Source organism: Pelodiscus sinensis, chromosome 10 (genome assembly GCF_052426305.1).
Source record: "Pelodiscus sinensis isolate ZL-2025 chromosome 10, ASM5242630v1, whole genome shotgun sequence".
NCBI lineage: Eukaryota > Metazoa > Chordata > Testudines > Trionychidae > Pelodiscus > Pelodiscus sinensis.
In genome coordinates this window covers 54749993-54777873 of record NC_143061.1, presented here as the reverse complement: position 1 = coordinate 54777873, position 27881 = coordinate 54749993, and positions in this window count along the sequence as shown.

Here is a 27881-nt window from a genome sequence, read left to right as displayed (position 1 = left end):
GAGCACGCAGCTTGCGCTTGATTGATTGATTTGATTTTACTCCACATGACGGAACGCAATATTTCTACGGCATCCACACCGGTCACTTCTGTCTGCTCCATCCCAGACAGTTCCGTGGATTGTTGTGTGCAGAGTTGCAAGGGGAGGGGGAGCCGTGAAAAGGGATTCAAAGGCAGATATGTATCAGGCAAGACATTCCAAGCATAGAGGCTGACATGGGAGTGGGCAGAGAAACACCTGGGCAAAATGTTTCTAACGGAATGGGGAGACAGGTAATCCCACCTCAGCAAATGCCCTTGCATCAAAAATCAAAACAACTTTCCCCAGGTCCATGGTGATTTCAGTAAAGATGCCGTTTTGAAAATGTATATATATATTAACCAAAACATTTTGATGAGTTCCTATTGGATACTTACCGGAACAGAACATGTTGACTTCTTGTTTCAAAACGTATCTTGCAGTCCCATTTGACAAGGGCTATGCCTACACTGGCGGCTTCTTGCACAAGACCATCCTTCGCAAGGGTTCTTGTGCAAGAACTCTTGTGCAAGAATACGTTCAGACTGCCGTGTGCGAAATGTGCTTTTGCGCAAGAGCATCCATGGCAGTGTGGACGCCCTCTTGCGCAAGAAAGCTCTGATGGCCATGTTAGCCAGAAACCCCTGTCGCGCGTCCACACTGCCCTCTTGCACAAGAGGACTTACACCTGTTAGAAAAGAGCACAGCTCCTCCCCTGCAAATGTGTTCCCGGGACGCGGGGGAGTTTTTTTGGGATGTCTCTGGTATCCCGAAATACCCCTGCAGGCTAGCCGTACCCTCAGTGGGGAATGTGTTCAGGGGCGGCCCGTGAGTATAGGCAGACTCGGCGGTCGCCTAGGGCGCCGCCTTCAATGGGGCACCCGATGATGTCACGGGGCACCTGGGGTGCCTAATGATTACATCACGCCATTGACGGCCGTGTAGGTGGGGTGCCAGCTGCCGCAGCCTGCCTTGGCCCACTCCTGATTGTGTTACACCTTCACTTAATTGTTCTGAAATGCTCCTCCGTGTCCCTCAGGCTGCAAGATGACCACACGGTCTCTTCCAGTTCCCCGCTGGCCTTTGCATGGCAGGATTGCTCCGGCTGTTCCATAAGTCTCCTGTTCCGCTGAAAACTTATGAGCAGTGGGATGGGCTGGGACCAACCTTCCTGTATTTCTTCTGCACACCTGCATTCGCATCTCCCCTCTGCCATGGATGGACACCGAACCATATCCCTGAGGCCTGGCTTCCTTTCGCGGGTGCTCCCTCCTCTACCCACCCCCTTAAAGGAGGACGAGCCAATACCATGATCTCTCACTGCTCAATAATACCACACCTGTCCTTAAAACAGACTGGCTTTGCGGCTTGCCACCGCCGGACAGCCTCCGCGCAGGACTGCAACGCTGATGCTAACCCGACCCCAGGCTCAATATTGCCTCGAGGGACCATTTCCCACCTCTCGCCTTTGGAGCGATGACTCACGGCCGCTGGAGGGCAGGAATCGGTACGGAGGAAGCAAAGGAAGTTATTAAAGCGCAGCGGCCTCATCTCCTCTGCGCGGTGCCTCGTTTATCACGCTGGAAGGATAAGCCTCCTTCCCCCCCCCGTTAATACCTTGAGCTCGATGGGAAGGAACGAAAACAAAAGGGAAGCCGGCCGCGGCGGGAGGCGCCGTTCGCCAGGCGGTTATCCGGCAGCTCCGCCTCTTGCCAGTTGTTTGGTTGGCTGCTAGTAAAACATCAAAGTCCATTATTACTTAGGCGCCCACCCCCACCTCTCTCAATCCACAGCAGAGTGTAAAATTAATTTGGTGTATTTCAGAGCCGCCTGTCTTCCCTGCCTCCGCAGCTGCGAGGAAACAAATTTCCTCCTGAAGTGCTTTCCACTTGACCTGCTCTTTTCTCCACTGAGAAAATTGAGGTCAGTGGAGCGGTGTTGGGCAACGGCAGCCATTTTCACAGGGCCCTCGGTTTGCAACCGGGAGGCCAGGCCCGGGGGCTTGCACTGCCTCGACCGGCAGTTTATCAACGCGCAAGGCTCCCGGCCGTGGCTAGCTCGTCTGTGGCTGGGTCCTGAGAGACGTGGGGGGATTAAAGGAGGAGGCAGCCGCATTCCCACTTGGTCCAATTATTTTTCAGGCCTCTTATACACGGTTTGAGAGGTTACGTCTGACAAGCCCAATAAATAAAGCGAAGGCAGGGAGCTGTGGCGGGGGAGGGCAGCAATCCTGCTAGGAAGTGTTTGAGAAAGGCTAGGCCTGAGGTATTTACTCCAGCCCTCCCCTATGTGTACCAATGAAAGGCACAGGACTAGAAGCAGTCTGATCGCAGACTGGAACACAGGGATTTTTCAGCCTAGAAAAGAGGAGGCTAAGGGGAGGTACAAGAGAGGTCTATAAAATCAATGACAAGTGTGGAGAAAGTGAAGAAGGAAAAGTTATTTACTTGTTCTCATAACACAAGCACTAGAATTAATGAAATTAATAGGCAGCCAGTTTCAAACAAACAAAAGGGAGTTTGTCATGTAGCACACCGACAACCTGTGGAACTCCTTGCCAGAGGACGTTTTGAAGACCAGGACTTTAACAAGGTTCAAGAAAGAACTAGATAAATTCACAGAGGTTAGGTCCATCAATATTTATTAACCAGGATGGGTAAGAATGGTGTTCCTAGCCTCTGTTTGTCTGGAGGTGGGTGACAGGAGAGGGATCACTTGATGATTTCCCTGTTCTGTTCACACCCTCTGGGGCATCTGGTATTGGACTCTGTTGGATGACAGGATGCTGGGCTGGCTGGACCTTTGGTCTGACCCAGACTGACCGCTCTTATGTTTTCATGTAGCTGTTTTATAAGTTACTCTCACTGCATGTAGATTTTGCTCCATAAACATGAAAACGTCCCCGCATACATGCAGGTGGAACCTTCTCCAGCTGTTTTTAAACTCACAGGCCTTGATTTCTTTTCCTCTTGCAGCAGGCCAGGAAGGGAAGATGATAAACGCCTGGAATCCACCAAGGGTGGCCAGTTTGGGTTTGACTTATTCCTGGAGCGTCATTAAAGATTATGGCAGGTGATTAAAAATGAATTTTTCATTCCTGGCACCTCCAGGCTAGTCCTGGAGGATCAGCAGCCCTATGTGAGTGAATTCCTGGGCACAGCCGGCATGTCCATCGTGTCCTGGCTGTAAATTAAGAGCTAGCTCAGAACTACGCTGTATCATGCCCTCTGGGAAGCAGAGAACGGGCGGGGCTGGTGTCGGGTGTGTTTGAAAGCAGCGGACTCCATCCTAGTAAGGCCTGGATCCTCACCGTTCGAGTGGCCCAGGGAAGGCTTAGGGTCTGGGTACACTGACGGAGGTGTGACTGCGGCAGGTGTAGACATACCACTAACCAGAGTGAAACTCGTTTGGATAACGGAGTCAGGAGGGCTTGTGATTGGAGCAGCTCACCTGAACGGTGGTGGCATCTCTGCTTGTGAAGGGGGATCTAGCCGGTGTGAAACTGACGCTTGGCCCCCCAGCCCATCGCTCCGGCGGAGAGCCCGCCCAGCCCTGTGCCTGGAGGAGCACACTATTCAACCTCCAAGACGCCTGGGAGGACACGGCCTCTTCCCGCCTCCTCCACTTCTGAGCAGGGCTGAGCAAAGGAGACTGGCGAGAAAGAGGGAAGACGAGGGGCTGGATTACATCCTCCCCCCACGCGCAGCGCTGATTGAAAAGCGCCTCCTCCCCTGCAAATCAGTTGTAACTTGCTAGAGCCAGTAGGGGGCAGGTATGTGCAGCGAAGGGCAAGCGGGTGTTCCAACCCGTTCCGTTCTTCACCGCGCCGCTGCCATATATGGGGCCACGGCTCCTTTCTAATGGTTCCCTCTTTTCCCCACCCGCCTGGGATGCTCTCGGTGCCAGGGAGGGGGAAGCAGGCAGACAGGAGAGAGGTGAGTGGAGTTGTGGCTTGGCACTCTCCTGTTCTTAGGGGGGAACATTCGGAGAAGCCTGCCTTAAGTCCCGGAGAGGGACGGATTTGTGGGAGCAACAGTTGTCTGCGGGTGGGGGTCGGCCTTCGGGCTGCCTAGCTGGGAAGAGGGGCACACAGCAGCACCTCTTTATCAGTTCCAGTGCTGAGATTCGCCACCCAACAGGCTACAGGAGAAAGTTGGTTCCTGGGAAGGGAGAGGTGACTAGACCTTCCCGGAATAACTCAAGAGGCCATATTCCATCCAGTCTGGCTCACTCCTCTCATTCTGAGACTCTTCAGTTGTAACCAAGAGTTTACCCCTGCTTCCTCGCTATTACTCTTAGATTAGTGTCCATTGGACACAAACTCCATGGGATGCCCACATCTTGAATTCTGCGAGCAGGTGTGGCGGCCTCATCTCAAAAAAGATACCTTAACTCTGAAAAAATGCAACATGATGAGCAACAATGATGAGGGGTTTGGAACGGCTGCCATATGAAGAGAGATTAAAAAGACGGGGACTTTTCAACTTGGAAGAGAGGAGACTAAGGGGGGATGTGATAGAGGTCTATAAAATCATGAGTGGTATGGAGAAAGTGAATAAGGAAAAGTTATTTACTTGTTCCCAGAACAAGAACTAAGGGCCACCAAATGAAATGAAAAGACATCAGGTTTAAAACAAGCAAAAGGAAGTATTTGTTCACACGAGACACGGTCAACCTGTGGAACTCCTTGCTGGAGGATGTTGTGAGGACCAGAACACTAACAAGGTTCAAAAAAGAGCTAGATAAATTCACAGAGGTTAGGTTTCCATGGCTATTAGCCAGGATGGGCAGGGATGGTGCTCTAGTCTCCATCAGAAGCTGGAACTGGGTGACAGGGGAGGGATTCCCTGTCTGTCCACTTCCTTTGGGGCATCTGGCTTTGGCCACTGTCAGCAGACAGGACACTGGGCCAGATGGACCTTTGGTCTGACCCAGTATGACTGTTCTGATGTTCTTAATTGTATCACATAGTCATGTATTGGTAGTTACTTCTATTACAGTTGTGCTTAGAGGCCCCAACCTCGATCCAGACCCATTGTGATGGGCCCTGAATAAATGATCTAAGACGACCAAGAAGAGCTGGAAAGGGAAAGAGAAGGGAAATGCCTCGTTCACCAGCACAACAGCAGGTCAGACGTAGAGTTAGCAACAGAACCCGGAGCTCCTGTATTCTGACTTCCTGCCTCCCCTGTTTTGATAGTGCCTAAACATTTGGAAATCTCCTTTTAACATAGCAATCTGGGTGCTAGGAAAGGCTAGCGCTGTAATGCCCCAAGGGAAATATTTTACAAGTCAAGGCGTGTGCGTTCTGCAGAGTACGTTGTGACCTTCGTTTGTCCTTACCTATATCACGGAGCTTCCATTAATCCAGATTAACCGTCTTCCTTCCAATGCACCAGCGGGATGTATTTCCCCCTTATTCTCGCGTTTGATTATTGACTCTCAGAGAAAACGTATTGCCTTGCTAGTGTTTGGCGTGGGGCTGTGTGAATAATTTACAGCACCATATTCCCTTGACAAATTTAGCCTCTACCTTTGCTCCGAGAACGGGTGCCAGCCAACGGCAAAGCTCTCCGGTTTTCTTCTGCTTTCGAATTGCTCGGCAAATTGGTTTGCAATGGCACTGTCCTTTGACACCCCAAAGAAAACAGAAGGCCTGAACCTGTCGCTTGAGAGGACGCTGGGAAAAGGTCCCCGAACAGGCAGACGCCCAGAGACTGTGACACTGGAGAGTTCACATGGCATTTCTCTCTTTCCAGCCTGGCACAGTCTAGCGACTAGAAACCCCAGCCCCGTATAACAGGAGTGTAGTGAGCAAGACAGGAGAAGTCGTTCTTCCACTCTGCTCTGTGCTCATTAGGCCTTACCTGGAGTGTTGTGTCCAGTTCCAGGCACTGCATTTCTAGAAAGTTGTGGAGAAATTGGAGACTGTCCAGAGAAGAGCAACAAAAACAATGAAAGGTCTAGAGAACATGAGCTACGAGGGAAGACTGAAGGAATTGGGCTGGTTTCGTTTAGAAAGGAGAAGACCGAGAGGGGACATGATAGCGGTTTTCAAATACCTAAAAGGTGTTACAAGGAAGAAGGAGAAAAATAGTTCTTGGCCTCTGAGGATAGGACAAGGAGCAATGGGCTTAAATTGAAGCAAGGGAGGTTTGGGTTGGCCAAAACTTCCTACCTGTCAGGGTGGTGAAACACTGGAATAAATTACCTGGTGAGGTTGTGGAATCTCCATCACTGGAGATATTTAAGAGCAGGTTAGATAGACATTTGTCAAAGATGATCTAGACGGTGCTTGGTCCTGCCGTGAGGGCAATGGACTGGACTCAATGGCCCCTCGAGGTCCCTTCCAGTTCTAGCGTTCGATGACTCTATGATTCATCCCTTATCTAACAGCAACTGTGTAAGTACGTCCCGCGGACTCCACACATGGAGAAGCTGCTCACACGCTTCAAGTTACACACTCGCTTAGGGGCGTTAGTGAACTGAGATGCCAGCAAGGTGACAAACAAACAGGGTGGTGGTGGTGTTGTAGCAAATGATAACCCTTTCATTTCTGAGCCACACAGTTCGTCCCCGAGATGTCTCTCCTGGAAATAATTAGGCTGTGGTTTCAGACGGATTGACTGGGTGCCGAGTTTCAATTTAACTTCGGCTTGTCACATTCGCTCAAAAGCAACTCTAGAAGCCTGCCAGCGAGCTTGCTGGCGAGCACGTGCTCCGAGAAAGCGCCACCAACCCACCCAAAACTTCATCATTTCAAAACCCAATTAAGGTTGCTAAGTGACAATAATATGGGTATCTTTCACAGCGTTTACAAAACTGAAGGACTTAAAAGGAAGGGAATGAAGAGTTGATGAGATCATAAATCTCCCCCTTCACATATAAACCACAATCTTATTAACCTGGCCAGGTTCCAAAGAATGCCTCTTTCATTACGGCACAGCCACCTTTCAACGCGGACCACGGGATGCGTCGGGTCTCTTCACTTGCTTGTTATGTTGATTTCAATAGTCACCCATTTCCTTTGAAAACATGCGATTAGCAGGAAATATGCTCGCTAATATATTACTTGGCTGAGGCACCCCCTTTATTGGCAGTTCTTGCGGACAATGTTGAACGTGGAATTTAATAGGCGGTGCGTCTAACCGCAATTCATTGTACGTACGCGGACAGATAACTGAGGCCAATTAATATTTGTCATTACTGTGCACCGTGTAATATTTCAAGTCTGCAAGAAGGCGTAAGTGGGTTGTAGTGTCCCACACCAAAAAGGATGTGAACGCACTGGAGAGGGTCCAGCGGAGGAAAACCAAAATGATTAGGGGGTTGGAGCATATGACTTATGAGGAGAGGCTGAGGGATTTGGATTTGTTTAGTCTGCAGAAGCGAAGAGTGAGGGGGGATTTGATAGCAGCCTTCAACTTCCTGAAGGGAGGTTCCAAAGAGGATGGAGAGAGGCTGTTCTCAGTGGTGACCGATGGCAGAACAAGGAGCAATGGGCTCAAGTTGTGGTGGGAGAGGTCCAGGTTGGATATTAGGAAAAACTATTTCACTAGGAGGGTGGTGAAGCACTGGAATGGGTTCCCTAGGGAAGTAGTGGAGTCTCCATCCCTAGAGGTGTTTAAGTCTCGGCTTGACAAAGCTCTGGCCGGGTTGATTTAGTTGGGATTGGTCCTGCCTAGAGCAGGGGGCTGGACTTGATGACCTTCTGAGGTCTCTTCCAGTTCTATGATTCTATGCTTAGGCAGCTCCCCCTTGTGGCCAGCCAGCTGTGAGTCGCCAGTGGTAAGGAAGGGTGTGTCTACACAGCAGAACTAAACTCGACATTAGCTACCCAACTTGAGGTAGGCGAATAACAATAGGGTTACGTCTACACTGGCATGATCTTGCGCAAGAACTGTTTTGCGGAAGAGTTCTTGTGCAAAAACTCTTCCAGAAGAGAGCATCTATACTGGCATGTGCTTTTGTGCAAGAGTAGACACTCTGTTGCACAAGAAAGCTCTGATGGCTATTTTAACCATAGGGCTTTCTTGCGCAATAAATTCATGTTGCCCATCTACACTGGCCTCTTGCGGAAGAACAGTTGAGCAAAAGGGCTTATTCCTGAGCAGAAGCATCAGAGTTCTGGCGCAAGAAGCCCTGATTTCATACATTAGAACGTCAGTTTACTTGCGCAAGAACTCGCACCAATGTAGACACAGCCAGTTTCGAGACAGCACACTCTTCCCCCGACATCCCTTCCTCCTCGTCCAATGAGGGTTACAGGAGCCGGAGTAAGCAGTCCTCCAGCTCAACATTATTTCGACATTATGTCGATATAACTGCTTGGGTGTAGACATGGACGGTGTTATTTCGGAACAGTAGCAACAATGCTGCTGTGTAGACACGGCCGAGCTGTCCCTGTGATGCTTTGGTCTTCCAGCCAAGATATACTTCAGTGCTACCCCGTATAGCGTGTCCATGTTCAAAGGAAATCGATAATACCTTCCCCACCTCCAAACAGGGCTGTCTGGTAAACCTTTTGCGCTAGGCGAACCCTGCGATGTGCATGGCCTACCATGTATTTAGGCTTGGCAAACTTCTATTGAAGGACCGTTTCGATTTTTCTCAAAACAGGTTGAGCCTGTCACTGCCCTACTTTACTCAAAACTGCCCCATTTCCATGGGTAGCATGAGGCCTAGAGGACTCTTGAAACTTCCCTTTGCCGCCACTCCAGTCTTGGCCCGCTCAGATGTGATGCAAGCTTTCGCTGTGGAAGCAGATACCCCTAGTTCAAGTGATCAGGGCAGTCCTCGACCAAAACCATAGACCAAAGCAAATATGGCACCGCATCATCCATCGTGTGAGGAAGCTCACTCCTGCTAAGAGAATGACAAGATTTTGGATAAGGAGCTCACTGCAATTAAGGCCATCTTCAGGGTGTTGGACACTGTTCAGAAGGGACCAACCAAGTGTTTGGTCCAAGTGTTTATCAACAATAAAAATCGGAAATACCTAGGCAGGGCCAAGGTCTTAAATGTATGACTGCTGCAGCAGGGTGTATTCTTCATGCAGCGCACAGTCAACCGGTGGAACTCCTTGCCAGAGGACGTTGTGAAGGCCAGGACTTTAACAGGGTTCCAAAAAGAACTAGATACATTCATGGAGGTTAGGTCCATTGATATTTAACTGTCTACCTCCGGGTGATTAAAGACTGGAATAAATTGCCTAGGGAGATTGTGGAATCTCCATCAGTGGAGATATTTAAGAGCAAGTTAGACAGACACCTGTCAAGGATGATCTTGATGGTGCTTGGTCCTGCCGTGAGGGCAGAGGACTGGACTTGGACTTTATGATTTCTTGAGGTCCCTTCCAGTTCCAGTATTCTATGATTCCGTGTCCAAATCTCACCAAATCCATTTCACAAAAACGAGTCTTACTGTGTGCACAATAGTATTCTCATGAATACTTAGTACCTCAGCTCTCTTTTTACTTGATGCCAAATAGGATGATCGTAGCTGGACGTGTCCTGGATGGAGGATTTAATATGATGTTTTAAGGAAAGCAATCAATCTTCATCGTGGGTTTAGATGAAAAATTATCACAAAGAAAAAAAAATCAGCGTTAAGGCAGGATTAAAAGTTCTTTTGGCTTTGCCTAGTAATTGAAGCAGGCACTTGAAATTTTCTGTTTTATTCTGTGCTAAATTTCCCCAGTGACTTTTGACATGTACAGAAGTATTCCAAAGCCAAGCAATTACTGGGAGGGGAATGGACAGACACAATAGGAAGTTTCAGGTACCGCTAACAGCTGTCCAAATATATCACTCATCCTTCCGTAGGTAATGATGCTGTTACAGACAGATGATGGAAGCTTAAGTTTAAACACTGGTAGCTAGATTCTCTGCTGGTGTAAATCTGCATTGTTCTCCCGAAGTGAGCAGAGCTACACTGCTTAATAGAAGCCACAGGACTGGCTTCACCAATCTCTGCAAAGAGCCAAAGAATTCAAGCAAACCTGCGTATCTTGTCGATTTCATTCCATTCTAGCCCAGTGTCCTGATGGCCGATAGCGGCCAATGCCAGATGCCCCAGAGGGAGTGAACAGATCAGGGAATCATCAAGTGACCCCTCCCCTATCACCCATTCCCAGATTCTGACAAACAGAGTCTAGGGACACCATCCCTACCCATCCCGGATAATAACCATTGATGGACCTAACCTCCAGGAATTTATCTATCTCTTTTTGGAACCCTGTTCAAGTCCTGGTCTTCACAACATCCTTTGGCAAGGAGTTCCACAGGTTAACTGTGTGCTGCATGCAGAAAATGTAGTTAATGTACTTGCTGTTTTTTTCCATTCAATTAACATTCATCTCAATGTCTTTGTTCTTTCTGTATAAAGGCTAATTACTGCTCATGTGCCATCATTGGTGTCATCCAGAGTCCGGTCTTGGAGCCCTTCCATTGTTAAGAACATAAGAATGGCTGTAACTGGGTCAGACCAAAGGTCCATCTAGCCCAGTAGCCTGTCTGCCGACAGTGGCCAGCACCAGGTGCCCCAGAGACGATGGACCGAAGACAATGATCAAGTGATTTGTCTCCTGCCATCCTTCTCCGCCTCTGACAAACAGAGGCCAGGGACACCATTTTATCCCCTGGCTAATAGCCTTTTATGGCCATAACCTCCATGAAATTATCTACCTTCTCTTTAAACTCTATTATAGTCCTAGCCTTCACAGCCTCCTCTGGCAAGGAGTTCCACAGGCTGACTACATGCTGTGTGAAGAAGAACTTCCTTTTCTTAGTTTTAAACCTGTTACCCATTACTGTTAGAATGGTTGTCCTGTTGCTTTTAATGGAACTAGTCCCACGAGTAAATGCAAGGGATGACCGGAAGGGCTCTACAATGGGTTTCTCCCTTTGCTGTGCAAATCCCATGGAAAAGGAGGCAGAATAGTCGATGTGGCACTAACATAAGTCTGTCTCCTCGGGACAAATGCTCCAGGCTCATCTAAAGACTGAGGGGAGGGCCAGGGCCTGCAAAAGGAGACCACCCTACAATGGGATGCATGAAACCAACTCCAGCTTGGTAAGTTGCCTTCCCCCCATGATCTTCTACCTGAAAAGCTACAGCAATGCAACATGCAACGGCAGAGCCGTTCCCACAAGCCACAGCTCCCGAAGATGGCTCTGTTCCACGGGTTGAAGCAATAGAATGGTCGTTTACTTTTGGACTAACATAGACTCACTCAGACACACAGAAGATGACAATATGTCAAGCTGAAGCAGCTCCAAGGTGAAGCCTCCATTCAAGAGACATGTATAATAGGCGACTACTCACATGCATAAGTAGGAATTGGTGCTGTCGGTTGTAAGACCGTTCCCCTTACACGCTTGATCTTCATTTGCTCCCCTCAGACATCAGGAATGGGAACCCACATAACCCTGTAGGGGCACATTTTAACCTGCCAGGACAGTGAGTAATGGATTTGAAAGTAGCCATACTTCTGCAAAAGAATTTCAAAACCCGACCATAAAGGGAGACAGCTGAACTGGAGTTGATTTGCACATTCAACATGATCAGTTTAGGACTGAATAAAGATTTCAACTGGTTAACACACTACAAAGGCATATTTCCCCTCTCTGGATATTCACATCTACAGACCAAACACTATGACTGACCAAACGCACTTCCACCCTGATTTGATTAGCTTCATTAACACAAGCAGCTCCTTCCTTATATAGACACCCCTGCTTCCGTCACTTCCACTCCGATACAGCTGATGAAGTGGGCATTAGGGCATAAGCTAAAAAAAAAAAAAAATCAGTTGGTCTCTACAGTGCCCTGGGGTTTTCAAGATACAGACTAACACGGCTACTTAAGACTCTTCCCCTCCTTGTCACAGTCCAACTCTAATCCAGTATTTGTGCACTGAATACATTTTATTATTATTTACTCCACCAGCTCTAAAGGCCGTTGAATAATATTTGATAAATAATTCACTGCTTAGATTTCTTTTTGGCAGTTTCCCAGTAAATTGTCCTAGAATAAACATGTTCCTTATTCAGCCCATTGAGAATCATTTTTTAATCGCTGGCCTCAAAAGCTCTGGCCAGCTCCATTTAGAATTGTCTGCTTGTAGCAGACGGGAGTCGTTTGCCATGAAGTAGAGGGATCGCGCGTTGCTTGGCCAGCCCATTTGACCATGCCTCGGCCTGCTCTGCGTGAGAGAAAGGGAGGGAAGGGATTCGTTTTAAACTCTGCCGTACTCTGCTCAGCTAGAGGAGGCAGAGCGGCCGCCTGATTTCACCTCTCTCCCTTTGAAGCGCCTCACCCGCTGGTCTGCTGCAGTCGGCACTGCGGTTGCTTTTATTCCTCCCTCCTCATCAAAGCCGTAGAACGGAGCTCTCTCCCGCTGCCGTGAGCGGAGGAGCTCTCAGACATCTTCCCCGCCAGGAGCGTGCAGGCCTTCCCCACGTCGTCTTTGGGCGTGGAAGCGCCAGACGCCCCACACTTCCAGGTGTGGATGCTCCGGCCCCTGAGGCGTTTCGGATTGGGCGCCGGTATGTGGGGAGGCCCAGTGTGGAACCCGCGCTCGCTCAGTCTGGTGGGGTCGTCCTTCAGTGCCTGGCGCCCAACCGTCCAACCGCACCCTCCCCCGCCATTAAGTCCCTCAGGGCTCACGTGTTCAGTCACCCACCAATCGGATCTCACGCTTTGCTTTCGCTCCACATCTCAGCAGGCAATTTGCATCTCCGCAAAGTCTATGGAGCCCTCTGCACCGAGGGAGCATTTTAACCGAATCCTGCCTTTGAGTACGTGAGCGGAGCACAAACCCTTAAATGAGACCCACCAGGGCCGGTCCCCGTGGATCTGCTGCTCTTTAATCAGACACCTCGTAAGGGCTGGAAGGTACATTGACTGCCAGGCTCTCTCCTCTTAGACAATCGATGGTGATTAAGTGAACCTCGCTGTCTGGTAGGCCGAGTACGAGAGGCTCATGGCTCATCAACTCAAAGAGACTTCATTTTGCATGAAGTCTGAGAAATAAGCTAACCCCTCCATGCCCAACCCACTTCTTCCTGACGGGCATAACCAACGAGTTTCATCTGCATACTGTGCGCAACAGGGCAGTGGGAGCTGCAGAAATGGTTATGATGTGATTTAGGATACAGAGGGAAGTGGATGTGATTTAGGATACAGGGGAGCTTTGCTAGCTTGTAAGCCCCTATAGTGTATTCTGGCCCTCCGGTTAGGAACAATCGAGTATTTGCACTAACACTGACTTCAGAGGGGTTTGTGGCTTCCGCAGAGGCAGTGGTATGGGTGAATCAACAACATTTCTAAAGTGTCCTTAACTTGTTGTTTGTGATCAAAACACAAGAAGGATGGAGGCTCTTAAAAAGGGACCCAAGGGTGCTGGGATCACTTCTGCCACTGACTTCCTGCATGACCTTTGCCAAGTCCCTTAATCTCTCTGGCCTGGTCTGCACTACAATTTAATAGCAAATTAAGATATGCAACTCCAGATATGAAAATTACAGTCGACGCATCTTTAATCGTGTTTCTGTGCCGTCCTCTTCATGAGGAGCAGGAGAACAGGCCCCTTTCTGGAGCTGCCCTCAGCATTCAATTTACAGGTCTATACTAGACCCGCTAAATTGAACACCAAATGATTGACACCAAATGAGCGTCGATCCACCGGTAACTATTGACGTGGCCTCTGTGTCTTAATTCCCTAGCTAAAAATCCTGGAGAGATGATCATGTTTAGTTTGTTGGTCTGGTCAACGTAGGCACTTATTCAGCCAAGCACCCCTCGTCAGGAGAACACACGAGCAATACTTAATTTTAAGCACAGTCTTATGTTCAGTGTAGGTCATAGAATCATAGAATCCTAGAACACTGGAACTGGAAGGGACCTCAAGAAGTCACCGAGTCCAGTCCCCTGCCCTCATGGCAGGACCCAGCACCGTCTAGACCATCCCAGATAGATGTCTATCTAACCTGCTCTTACATATCTCCAGTGATGGAGATTCCACAACCCCCCGGGCAATTTATTCCAGAGTTAACCACCCTGACAGGTAGGACGTTTTTCCTAATGTCCAACCTAATGCTTAGGTCAATGGGACATAAGCATATGTCTACAGTTAGCTTGTGCTTAAGTGTTTTCCTAGCTCTCCGCCGCTAGTACCCACTGCCGACAGCTGCTCTGGCCCTGGGTTGGTCTGTCACTCCCCACGACTCTAGCCAGGCGACCTTCGTTCTCACCCCGCGGTAACAGAGTCCAATGTCCTTACAAGGGTTTTATCCCAAAAGCTTCACCCCCTTTTCTCAGGCCTCCCTGTAGTCCTTACCCCTTCTCCAGGGCCCACACCAACTCCCAATGGCCAGAAAGGGAAACCCAGGCCTTCCCACTAGACTAGAATCCAGCCCAGGGACCATCTAACCAGCAGCCAGCGTCTCCTTCATAAGACACCCGACTGCTGCCGTCCTGGACTTCTTCCTATCTTAGCCTGACAGCAGGTCTCTCCCTGCACCTCTCCACAGTCACCCTTCTTTGAGGGCCAAGACACACATCTGCCAACAGGCCTCTTTAAATCAATGGACTTCCATGCCGAGTGAGGCATCATTGAGCGTGAGGAAAGGGATCAGAATCTCACCCGTTCTCATGCCGTTCTCATGTGGGAACATCTCCAGTTGACCTTTGGGGAAATACCAGGGAGGGACGTATTCCCAGAGGAGGACACTGCAACAATAGTAGACACACCCCACAACCCTTAGCTGGCCCTTCCTGGAGAAGGCTCCAGCTGATGTCTAGCTCTCCTTGAAAACACCTGGAACAAGGGGAGGAAGAAAACGTGGCAGGAGATCAATGGGGCCGAACGGTGAGCTGGTGCCAATGAGCACAGCCCTGAGCTATTGGTGCAGGCTGTGACGGGCTCTCTGATTAGCCACCCTGCATCTGCTGCACCCAGGGGAAGGTGGAGAAAGCCGAGAATCCGGCCCAGGGCTTGGACTGACCGAATGCATTACACAGTGCGGCGGCGGTACAGGCACCTCCGCCAGCATTACCAGCACGGGTCACAGAACACAAAACCCGGCACCGGGGTCCCAGCAGGCACTGGGGGCACAACAGGTCAATCCAATTAGGAGAGAGGCGGGAGATGGAGCAAATTATTTTCTTCTCCTTTCTCCCCCACATTAATGATGAAAATGTCTGAATACAGGGCTAGGTCCTGGGGGGGGGTTGGGGGGATGGGCACCCCGCTCCACATGAGTATAAAATCCTGTTTGCAGACACACAGGGCTCCTGTCTTCACCCTTCACCGAGAGGCATTAATGCTGCCTCAGCTATACCATACCTGCATGCCGCTTAACGAGGATTGATTGATGGTTCGCGTGCTGTATTCCCCACTGCATGCACATGCACCGCATGCATTCATATACATACTGCTTAACAAGTGTTCCACCAGGGCCCTTAAACCCTTGTTATTTAAAAATGACTTTTCAATGACCTAGAACATGCCTTCTTTTGCTTCTGTGCAACACGCAGTTGATAACAGATTTGTCAGAGCAATTGCCTTGCTAACAAATAATAAATCCCCACTTGGAAGGTGACATTTAGGTGAAATTCAATTCGTTTCTTTGTGTTTTCGCTCTCTTTTTTTAGTTTTTGGTTTATGTATGATCTCTTTTCCCCCTTTGATTCTCAATTTCAGGTCAGCAGTGCCGGGAAAGTAGAGTGGTTATTAAAAGGAAAACGCTTTATTTGATTTGGAGTCGACTCTGGGCTGTTAAGGAGGATTTCTGACAGCTCGACATCAGAGCGTTCCCTTTTGACGGTGCACTCTGTGCGTCTCTCTCGTAAAAAGGGACGCGGTCAAGATCTTACACCCCCCATTTATTCCCGCCTTCAAAACTGTGCCAGATTACCGGATTCTCGGTAGCCTTTTTGTTGTGGCTCGCAGCATCCTTCCCCAAGTTGTCACATTCATTTTACAAGCGCAAAGCCGGCTCCGTTTAATTAATAAGTGATGCTGATGAACAAAGGCGGAAATAAACAAAGGTGCTGTAGGGTTAGGAGGTGTAACCCGCACAAATCAAATTTCTCTATCCCTTCCACATGTCAGGGACACCCACCATTACCCGATTCCTAGGGCTCAGGGCGTAACTTCCTGACGGTTTGCAGGATCTTTTGCCACTGAAAGAGCCTTACGCAGCAATATTCTTAGTCTCTATTTATTGACAATTCCGAAGCAAGCAGAAGACACATGCTAAGCACACAGAGTCATGCTGACTAATCATGATCAAGGCAGGCAGATTTTCCTGTTGGCCAGGAAAGGTCAGTCTCTTTGGATCTAGCTGCTGCACGTCACGGTCATGCGGAGGAGTTCTGGCAGCTCTGGTTTTAGGCTGGGTCTTGGAAGTGAGTTCTTCTTCCAGATCTTCCCTCATAGACTTTAAAGTCAGAAGGGACCATCATGATCATCTAGTCTGACCCCCTGCACAACGCAGGCCACAGAATCTCACCAACCCACTCCTGGAATAATCCTCTCACCTATATCCCAGATATTGAAGCCCTCAAATGGTTCAAGGACCCCAAGGTGCAGAGAATCCTCCAGCAAGTGATCCATGCCCCATGCTACAGAGGAAGGCAAAAAACTCCAGGGTCTCAGCCAATCTACCCTGGAAGAAAATTCCTTCCCGACCTCAAATATGGTGATCTGCTGAACCCTGAGCATGCGGGCAAGATTCACCAGCCAGACCCCCAGGAAAAAGTTCTCTATAGTAACTCCTATCATCCCTCCACTGGCCTATTTACCACTGATAATGAATGGTCAATTAGTTGCCAAGATCATGTTATCCCATGAAGGTCCTCAAGTCCAGCCCCCTGCTCTAGGCAGGACCAATCCCAACTAAATCAACCCGGCCAGGGCTTTGTCAAGCCAAGACTTAAACACCTCTAGGGATGGAGACTCCACTACTTCCCTAGGGAACCCATCCCAGTGCTTCACCACCCTCCTAAGGAAATAGTTTTTCCTAATATCCAACCTGGACCTCTCCCACCACAACTTGAGACCATTGCTCCTTGTTCTGCCATCGGTCACCACTGAGAACAGCCTCTCTCCAGCCTCTTTGGAACCTCCCTTCAGGAAATTGAAGGCTGCTCTCAAATCCCCCCTCACTCTTCTCTTCTGCAGACTAAATAGACCCAACTCCCTCAGCCTCTCCTCATAGGTCATATGCTCCAGCCCCCTAATCCCTCCTTCTTGGTCTTCCTTTCCCCTCCTTCTTCCTGCTGGTAACCTTCTTGGACCCCAGTTTATATGGTGAAACTAGAGTCCTGCTTAGCTATCTCTTAACCAATTATTTTAGTGTAATTTTACTAACCAATCATAACATACTGTCACAGAATTACCTAACCAATCAGATCCCACCGCCTTAGCTGATTTACACCTAGCAAAATTAATTAGCCAGCGGACAGAGACAGTTACAAACCAGACAGGTATCACACAGACAAACAACAGGAAAGTGAGGACAATAACGATAGAATGTGGATTCCACAACTACTGATCAGCATCAGAGGGGTCGCTGAGTTTGTTGTTTAAATTTTCTGTGTTACGAACTAATAGTCTGGTAGCACTTTATAGACTAACAAAACATGTCGATGGGATCATGAGCTTTCGTGGATACAGCCCCCTTCTTCAGATGAGCCGGTCATCTTGCAGTTTTTCTTTTATTTTAAAAACCTTTTAGGACTTGTGTTTTTCCTAAGTAATAACAAACACATACAAATGTTTTGTTAGTCTTTAAAGTGCTACTAGACTGTTTTGTTTTTTATTGATAAGCAGTTTCTTGCCAGACAAAATGCTGTTAAGTTTTCTCTACCCATCTTGAGATCTGTTTCTTTATCTGGGGAGAGTAGGGTCTATTACGACAGGATCTCTCTCACAGCCTGGTGTGACACTATTTTAATGCAATTTAGATGGAATGTGAGAATGAGGCTCCCGGCTTTACAGCGAATAGCTGCTGCTCTTCAGTCTGGCTGCAGAGGAAGGTTTTTGCGTAGGCCTACCAATATGCCGACAGGCTTTCCAATATGGCTACAGAAAAACCATATTGTTAGAGGCACATCTCAGTTCAGACCAATTCGGCCCATGTCACCCACATTGATTATTCTTTCTGATAACCATGCCGCACAACCACATCATAAGTCTCCAGGAACCTGGCCCTGCAACCAGAAAAGATGCCAGCTCTGCCCACATATCTACACTGACGAATTCATCGCTGGAGCAAACAACACAAGCCACAAAATCAAAGGGTCATTTGACTGCTCATCTAGTAATTTGATCTATGCCATCAAATGCCAACAGTGCCCCTCTACTATATATTGGTCAAACTGAACGTTCTCTACGTGAAAGAATCAATGGACACAAATCGGATATATGTAAAGAAAATACTCAGAAGCCAGTGGCAGAACATTTCTGTTTACCTAACCATAATCGCACAGATCTGAAGGTGGCGGTCTTGTCACAGGCCAGTTCCTCAAGCCAAAGCCACAGGGAAAGCTTGGAATCACAATACATATGCAAATTCAATTCAATTAATTATGAACGTAAACAAGATATGGGGTGGTGGAACCTTTATCAAGAAGGTGCTGACTACTTTCTGAATGGTATCCTTCCTACCTTATCCATCCACTGACTTGGATCTTTATCTACTCAGGTTTAGCACCTTTTCTCCTGATTCATAGAGGTAGGGGGGTGGGCGACAGAACATCTTTCTTTCCACCCCCCCCCCTTTCCCTTCTCCTATTTATTTCGAGTTTCCTTATCCTCTAATCGTAACTCCGGTCATCTGAAGAAGTGGGCTGTGCCTACGAAAGCTCCTAATACCATCTACATGTTTGGTTGGTCTATAAAGTGCGACCAGACCATTTGCTTGCTGTTTTTTTTATGAGAATGCATGTAACTACTTGAGGAATAAGGCCCTCCTCAAAGTTAACTGAGGCTGGAAGAACCTGGCCTGAAACTTGTTCTCCTCTTGCTTCAGGTGGAAGTAAATCCTGGTGCTCAGTTTGGAGGTAAAGCTTACTCCTGCCAGCCCCCGCCACCGGGGCTGTGTCCAGACTCAGGGTTTTTTTCGGGAAAAGTAGCCTTTTTCTGAAAAAACTTCACCTGCGTCTAGACTGCAGCCGCGTTCTTTCAAAATTAAATCGAAAGAACGTGGCTTTTCTTTCGACGGCGGTAAACCTCATTTCACGAGGAAGAACGCCTTATTTCGAAAGTGCTTCTTTCGAAAGAAGGCGTTCTTGAATGTAAATAGGCTTCTTCGAAAGAGAGCATCCAGACTCACTGGGTGCTTTCTTTCGAAAAAGTGGCTTGCTCTTTCGAAAGTTCTGCGTGCAGTCTAGACGCTCTCTTTCGAAAGAGGCTCTTTCTAAAGTATCTTTCGAAAGAGCCTCTTTCGAAAGAGGCTTGCAGTCTAGACATAGCCCGGGTGTCTGTCCAGGTCTGTTCTGAAGGGTGTGGAACATGGACATTCTACCTATCCATTCCCTGTGCACCTGGTTGCTAGGAAGAGTATTTCATACACAGCTCCTTTGTTTTGGCGTCCAATTCAGGGTCCCCAATTACAGAAAGGATGGGGACACACTGGAGAAAGTTCAGCAGAAGGCAACAGAAATGATGAGGCAGCTGGAGCACATGATTGATGAGGCAAAGTGGAGGGATTTGGGCTTGTTTAGTTTACAGAACAGAAGAGCGAGGCCAGGCGGGGTGGGTTTTATAGGAGCCGTCAACTCCCTGAAGTCAGATGCCAAAGAGGATGGAGAGAGGCTGCTCTCAGTGGGGGCAGGTAGCCCAATGAGGAGCAAAGGTCTCAAGTTGCAGTGGGGGAGGTCTAGGTTGGATATTAGGAAAAACTATTTCCCTAGGAGAGTGGGGAAGCACTGGGATGGATTCCCTACCCTAGGGAGCTGGTGGTCCCCAGAGGTTTTTAAGGCCAAGCTTGAGAAGGCACTGGCTGGGAACGTGTCATTGGGGTCGGTCCTGCGTTGGGCAGAGCGTTGGACTCGGTGACTGCTTTCTTCCAACTCTAGGATTCCAGAATTCTTTGCCTCACGTCTGTCCCTACCTAGAGAACATCCTTCCTCACTGTGCAGAACTGCAGCAGAACCAAGGTAAACCTCTCTCATAAGGCTTGGGGGATGGGTGCTATAGAATACCGTAAATGGCCCCCAACTTTGCAGAAGAACCTACGTGCCCACCTACTACACAACAGATCCTAAAGGAGAAGTGGACCGCCACATTAGGGAAAGCAGATCGCACACTCCCGGGGGTTAACGTCTGAATTTTAAAGCTGAAGACGGATCAGATGGGTAACAGAAATGATTATGCAAACAGTACATTCCACAGGCATAGCAAAAGAAGCAATCTTCGCCGATTTACACAGATCATGCAGCTCTCGGAGGGCACTGCTGGGAGAAAGAGATTGTGAATTAATGCCATAATAAGGTTTCTGCTCCGTGATGGGCCGTAGCTGCGTCGAAAGGGAGGGAGAAACCTGCGTATCTATGGGGTAGCTGGTGGGAAAACCATTCGGTGCGTTTACATTTAGCGTGGCCAGGCGCCTGGTTTGCTTCCCTCACCTCAGCACTTCACCCTCTGGCGGTGAGAGGCTGGAGTTAATCAGCCCTCGGCCAGAGATTTTTAATTCTTTGCTTTATTCTTGCTAATATTTATAATGGGACCGCCCCATATTTGGGGTCAGGAGGGCAGCGTCCTTTCATGTTGCCGGACGCTGGCGCAGATGTTCTTTTGTCGGCGGGCCTGGATACTCCCCTGCATAAGGAGTTGAGGAGCTCGGGGTCTGTAGTAAGGAGGCTATAGAGAAACGGGAGCCAAAAGTCTTCCCGTTTTTGTCATTTGGATCAGGTCCATGTGGCCCACAACCCATGGTTACCAAGGGGAACAATGGACTCTGAATGAAGTAGGTCATGCTTGAGAGGAGCAAGCCTTCACGGTCTCTCCCTCTGAAGCAAAAGATACCGGCACACCCCAGAGGTCGGGCTGTCTGCTTTGTGGAAGTCCTGACTCCCTGCCCAATAGCTCCTAATTCAAAGCATTGACGCTGGAGAGTTGCGGCTGGAAAGGCCAAGACGACATTCCTCTTTCTTTCCAATTGCTCGGCCTGGGTGAGGCTCGCTCCCTAAGGGCCTGCCTCACTGGGCCTCACAGCAGAACGGCCTCTGTTATTGGACAGGCCCTCTCGTCCACCCAGGTGTGCTCGCTTCATTAGAAAGAAGACTCTATATGGGGAGGATCCATGACACATCAGAGAGGAAGCCACAAAGGCGGGAGGCTGCTAACTCAGAGAACCTCAGCCTCCCGCCTGTGGAGATGAGGAGCCAGAAGAATGAGGCGTGCCACCCTTGAAAATAGCTGGGGTGGGAAGAGAGAGGGAAGGAAACACGATGCCTCTCGTGCCTCCAAAGCTAGAGACTTGGTGGATCCTGGGGATGAATTCTCCCCTTTTCCCCCATTGGGAAGCTGGAACGATCAGAACCAGGCATCTCACAACGAATTCCTTGAGCTCCTTTGTTCCTCCAACTGCAGTGAGAAGAGCCACAGAGACCTGGTCTGTTCTCATGTCCTTCCTGGCAGCCTTTGGATCAGCTGTGGGGCGGAGGAGCATTTGGTGACCCATGCCGGCCCGTGTCCAGGGGAGCAGGAGGACTGCGCATTTCCCCACTGAAGTGGGGATACAGCCCCCATTCCCCGCTGAATGTAGACTCATGACTGTTGGACAGACCTGCTCAGAAACCTGAGTTTGGGGTGAAGTGAGCGAGTTGAAAGCGGAAGCAGGCGTCGCTACTCCACAGCAACTTTCTAAACGAGAGAGCCTCGTTTTCACTTGTGACCTCACACCGCATTTTGACATGACACAGCTCCAATGGGAAGAGGGGTACCAGAAAGTCCCCAAAAGCCGCAGACAGAAAACAGAAGTATTATAGTTTCCAAACCCAACATTTTTAAAAAGGGGATTTTAAGTTAAAACAAAGGGAAAAAAAGCGTGTTTCAAAATGTCCACCCAAAACAAATTAATTTCCTCGCTGAAAGTTTAAAAACAAAAAAGAAATCTACTTTTTCCTAAGCAAGGGAAAAAAACAGACTTGGATTAAACCCCTTCTTCCAGCTTCAAAACTTGTCAGCCAATTTTTTTCTAGACATGAAGTGGATACTGCTTCATCAAACGTGCACCATGCAAGATGGTATAGAAGAAGATACCAAGATGGAATGAAATATCAAATATAGCTCACAACAGAGAACAGGGAATGAAACACACCTTGTTCCATCCATATTTCAACAGCTCATTCACTATGAATGAGAAATTCCATGCTGCTTACATATGCATGTCTCTGACAGGGAAGCAGCATCGTGAACGCGGTTACTGGGGGCTCACGCTGCTTTGAAAAACTCCCACCGTTTAGCCCAGTTGAAATGGGTATCCCTGGATCACAAGAAGGGGCACCTGGTGTCTGCCGTGGTCTCCCTCGCCAGATTGGACGTTTCTTCAAAGCCCCCATCGAAGTTAAAGCCGATGGACCTGTAGAATGCAGCTTCTGCTTCTGGTGCAAACACTTGCTCCGCATGTAGGAGGCACGAAAGACCACGACTGTTTATTTAGCTTACCTGACCCCGACTTCTGAAATAACGTGAACTGGGGAGCCCATCAGCACTTTCAGGAGAATTGGCCCGATATTACCCATGCACATTGGTGTAAATCTGGTCCAATTCTCCCCTCTCCGGCCGAGTTTCACTGCCACTCAGGAGAAGAATCCGTCTGGGAGTGTAAATTCTACACTCCTGGATTGGCACTATAGGATGCTAATAGGTTTGGGTTTAAATACAAGGGCCATTTGTTACCTGGTTATTGATAGTTAGGGTCAGGAAAGGACACACAGACAGTTACAAGACGACAGAGGTGCCTTTTAGCCGGTCTCCTCGGCAGCTTCTGGTCCCACTCTACAGAGCATTTCCCGTTAAACAATTGTGCAGAGAGGTTCAGACAGGATTAGAGAGTCACTAAATAATCGTACGTAACTTAGTTTGCAATGCAGGCAAGCGGCACAACTTAATTTGGAATGCTAATAAGCAGCAAGAACCTACCGCATACGGGACTTACAAGCAAACAGTGACATGGACGTACTGTCATCATTATACTTAGTCTTATACCAGCATTAAAATATGACATTTTGGCCACACATGCACTCCACCTTAGATGAGTTCCCCATGAGCTACCCCAGGAGGCAGTGTTGCCTAGTGGCTAGTATACAAGAGTAAACGTTGGAAGAGTTGGGTTCTAATCCAGGTTTTGCCATGGATTTGCTGCGGGTCTTTTGGGCAAGTTCCTTCATCTTTCTGTTTCCTCTCTCACATCCCTGATGCGGAGGTAAGCTCTTCAGATCTGGGCCAATCTCCCATTCTGTGGAGGCATGTACAGAAGGGTCGCCAATTTTTTAATCAATCAGAACTGAATCCAAGATCCAGTCAATGCCATTTCTTGCCCCGCCCCTTCTGTGGGACCACCCACCCTTCACTCCATCCCGCCTCGCTCACTTGCTCCTCCCCACCCTCATTTCCATTCACCAGGGGCAGGGAGTTGGGGTAAAGTTGGAGGCTCTGGCTGGGGGTGCTGAGGAGGGGAGGAGTAGTTTGGTGTGCAGGAAGGGGCACCGGGCTGGTGTAGGGGGTTGGAGGTACAGGGTCCCAGTGGTGCTTACCATGGCTCCCAGGAAGTATCCAGGTCCCTGCAACCCCAGCTGCAGGGATGCTCTGTCTGTGTGTGGCCTTTGCGCCTGCAGGCCACCCTTGCAGCTCCCATTGTTTGCAGGTCCCAGCCAACAGGAGCTGCTGAGCCAGAACTCCATGTGCTGCCCCAGCCCCCTAGTCATAGCTCTGCTGCTCCCATTGGCTGGGAACTGTAACCAATAGGAGCTGAGGGAAACGGACAGTGCACAGATGGAATTTCCCTGCATCTATAGGTTGCAGAGACCTGGCAGCCTCTTCCGGCAGCCAGGTGGTGCCAAGACATAGAAGGAGCCTCTCTTGGCCTCAAGGCATAGAAGTGCCAACTGGGAATTTCAGTCAAAAACCAAGGCTCGGCAACCCTAATGGACAGAGCCAAACACAATGGGGGCCTGGTCTAGCTGAGGCCTGCAGGCATTATTGTACCAGAGATACAAATAACATAATCATAGAACACTAGGACTGGAAGGGACCTCGAGAGGTCATCGAGTCCAGTCCCCTGCCCTCATGGCAGGACCCAGTACTGTCTAGACCATCCCTGATAGATATTTATCTAACCTGCTCTTAAATATCTCCAGAGATGGAGATTCCGCAACCTTCCTGGGCAATTTATTCCAGTGTTTAACTACCCTGACAAGCAGGAACATTTTTCTAATGTCCAACCTAAACCTCCCTTGCTGCAGTCTAAGCCCATTGCTTCTTGTTCTATCTTCAGAGGCCAGGAAGAACAAGTTTTCTCCCTCCTCCTTGTGACAATGAAGTATCCCTCTTTCCACAAGATCCATCCAACACGACTTCTTGATTTTTGACAACCCAGTGTTCTGCTGCCTCACACATAGGGGCAGCCAAAGAGCTAGCAAAAGGAACAGGCCTACAGAGTTCAGTTTCTCATGATACGGGCTGTTGTCTTGCACAGAGGTCTTGGATTGACAATAAACAAATAACGGATATCAGAAATTAATCTCGACTCTCGCATGCCACGTGAGAGCCAGGCGCGAGCGCTCCTTGGCAAGGCAAGTTAATTACCACACTGTCACCAGTGTTATGTGATTTCTGTCAAGCACTTATGACAGGCCCCTACATCCCAAGTCCTCATTGCTGGTGGAAGTAAATGTCACTGAATATCTGTGTGGTATTACTGTCATGTCATCCTAGGATGAGCCCGTAACGAGCGCCCCGTGACCAGTGCTGATCAAGTTTATTTTATTCAAAGTAACTTTTGTCGGCGTTACTGCATGTTCCAGTGAAACCTGCCAGGGAAGTGAACTGAAGAGCCTCCCTCAGAAGTATTTCTGAACACAATCCGATCGCAGTGTGTATGCTGCAGGTGTATTGTTACACCACAGCCTTTGGTAAAAAATGCTCCAAATTTTTTTTTTTATATATATATATATATATTTATATATATATATATATATATATATATATATATATATATATATATATACACACATATATACACACACACATATACACACACACATGTAATGGCAGCATTAGATACAATAAATCTGTCGATTGTGGTCCTTCTACTTAGAGCTAGTCAGAAAATGATCCGACTTGAACACTATTTTTTTTTGGAGAGGGTGACCAAAGAAAGAGAAACATTTCATCTTTTTCCAAAACTTTCCTCCAATTTTTTGGATTATTTGATGAAGAACCAACATCCATTCAAATTAAAAAAAAAAAAGTCTGATTTTCTTCAGCCACCACCAAAACCCTGGCAGTATTTCCATTTAAAAAAAAAGTGACAATTTTCAATAAAAATGGCTATTTTTCATAAGAACTTCCATTTGCCTGAAGAGCCTTTTTCCACTGAACAAAATTTAGACAGAAAATTCCTGACCCGTTCTACCTCTCTGGCCCTCAACGCTGCAGTGTGAGGACTATGTCCTTGCTTGTTTCCCTACCATCGCATGGTAAACAGAGCAATTTGGGTGAATTTTTAAAAATGCGACTGAGGGAACTTGCCTAAAGAGAAGAGTTTAATATGAAGCTCTGGAAACAGTAGGGCTGTGTCTACATTGGCAAGATTTTGCGCAAAAGCAACTGCTTTTGCGCAAAATCTTGCCACCTGTCTACACTGGCCACGAGTACTTGCGCAAGAACACTGACATTCTAATGTATAAAATCAGGGCTTCTTGCACAAATACTCTGATGCTCCCGCTCAGGGATAAGCCCTCTTGCGCAACTGTTCTTGCGCAAGAGGCCAGTGTAGACAGGCAACGTTAATTTCTTGCGCAAGAAAGCCTGATGGCTAAAATGGCCATCGGAGCTTTCTTGCACAAGAAAGCGTCTACACTGGCACGGATGCTTTTGCGCAAAAGCACATGCCAGTGTAGACGCTCTCTTGCACAAATACTTTGATGCAAAAACTCTTGCGTTAAAAGTATTTGCGCAAAATCTTGCCAATACAGACATAGCCTAGGTCTCATCTCTTGTGCAAGCTAGTTCCATATTTTTGATCCATTCCCGGGGACATTTCTGTCCCACTAGGTCACAAATGCCCCCTCCTGGATAATAGTTCTGTTCTCGCGAAACAGAGATCATAGTGCATAGAGGTTGTATCCAAGACTAATTCCAAGCAGGGCTGTGGGAAAAAACACACCAGGACAGCAACCTAGTTATCTCTAGCTATAGAGCGTTTTTAACCCTTTCCATCCTATCTCCTCATCTTACAACAGGAAAAAAAAAACCCTACCTCAGGATCCCTCTCTCATCTAGCCAGAAAAACGGAAAACAGCCACAACACTTCTGGAGTGTTTGCAACTCCTGCAAGTTGTTGATTCCTAGGACAACCATTCTTGGTGTCATACATAGGACACATATCAATAACAAATATTTTAGCCTCTGCTCAGGGTACTGTATATGACAAACAAAAACCACAACATTCTAGAACACAGCAAAATAGTTTCTAGTTTGCCTTTATATTTCTTACATTCCTGGCTTGTTGCACTAAGATATTATAAAAAACTGATTTTTTCCTTTCCAATTTGACTTTTCCATTTGATTGGATTTCCAATGGTACCGAAAACTATGAGCGCTTCATTTTATTTACATTGTAACTTGCACCAATGTCTTTTTGACATGTTCTTAAGAATGCTTAGAATTGCATCTGTGCTATATCATTAGCGAGAGTTTACACTATTCCCTCCAGATTCCTCTATTCTTGCACAGAAAAGTGAGTTTTTTAATTGGTAACAGATGAAGCGGGCATTTTTCTCCATATTGTACTTTTTTTTTGGCTAGATCTAGATTTCGCCCCCAAATGTATTCTTTCAGATTCATGAACGTGATGCAAAACACAGACCAGAGATGAGAAAAACAGCCCTCGGGTCTGCTGGACAAAATGTTCAGGAGAAAGAGGAACCATCTCTCAACAGCAAGGACGTCCCACTGCTCTTCTTAATGAAAGAGACTCTATCAACATCCTCATCGTATCTCTCAAGGCTCAACGGATTGGTTATTGGACAAACATCCCCTGGAAGCATCTCCCAGCACTTCCGGAGGCAACTCACTGGCAGCTCACAAGATGAACATGCAAATCACCTGTCACCGGCAATGGCACTGAATAATTTAAAGAACTAATATGTGTAATCAGAAAAACATTTTGCTTGTGGGCCAGCTGGCCCATAGACAGCAGTTGGATTCCTTCAGATAAATGCAATCTTTCCTGGAAGGACAACTTTGGATGCGTCTATGCTGCTCTGTTATTTCAAGCTAACTAGCGTTATTGCGAAATAACAATATGAGCGTCCTCACAGCCATTCCGTTATTTCAAAATAATTTCAAAACAACAGACAGCTTATTCTGAAAACGGTAAATGTGTCAACGGTAGTGTAGACGTGATCTTTCAAAATGAGCTTTTTCAGAATAACTACTCCGGAATAGCTTATTTTGAAATAAGCGTGCAGGGTAGACGTATTCTTTGTTGTGCCAAAACTTAAAAAACAATTAGTCTAGAAGCACTTTAGAGACTAACAAAACATAGAGGTTATGTCTACACTCTCAGCTTCTTGCGCGAGAAATATGCAAATGAGGCTAAGCATGGAATACTGCTGAGCCT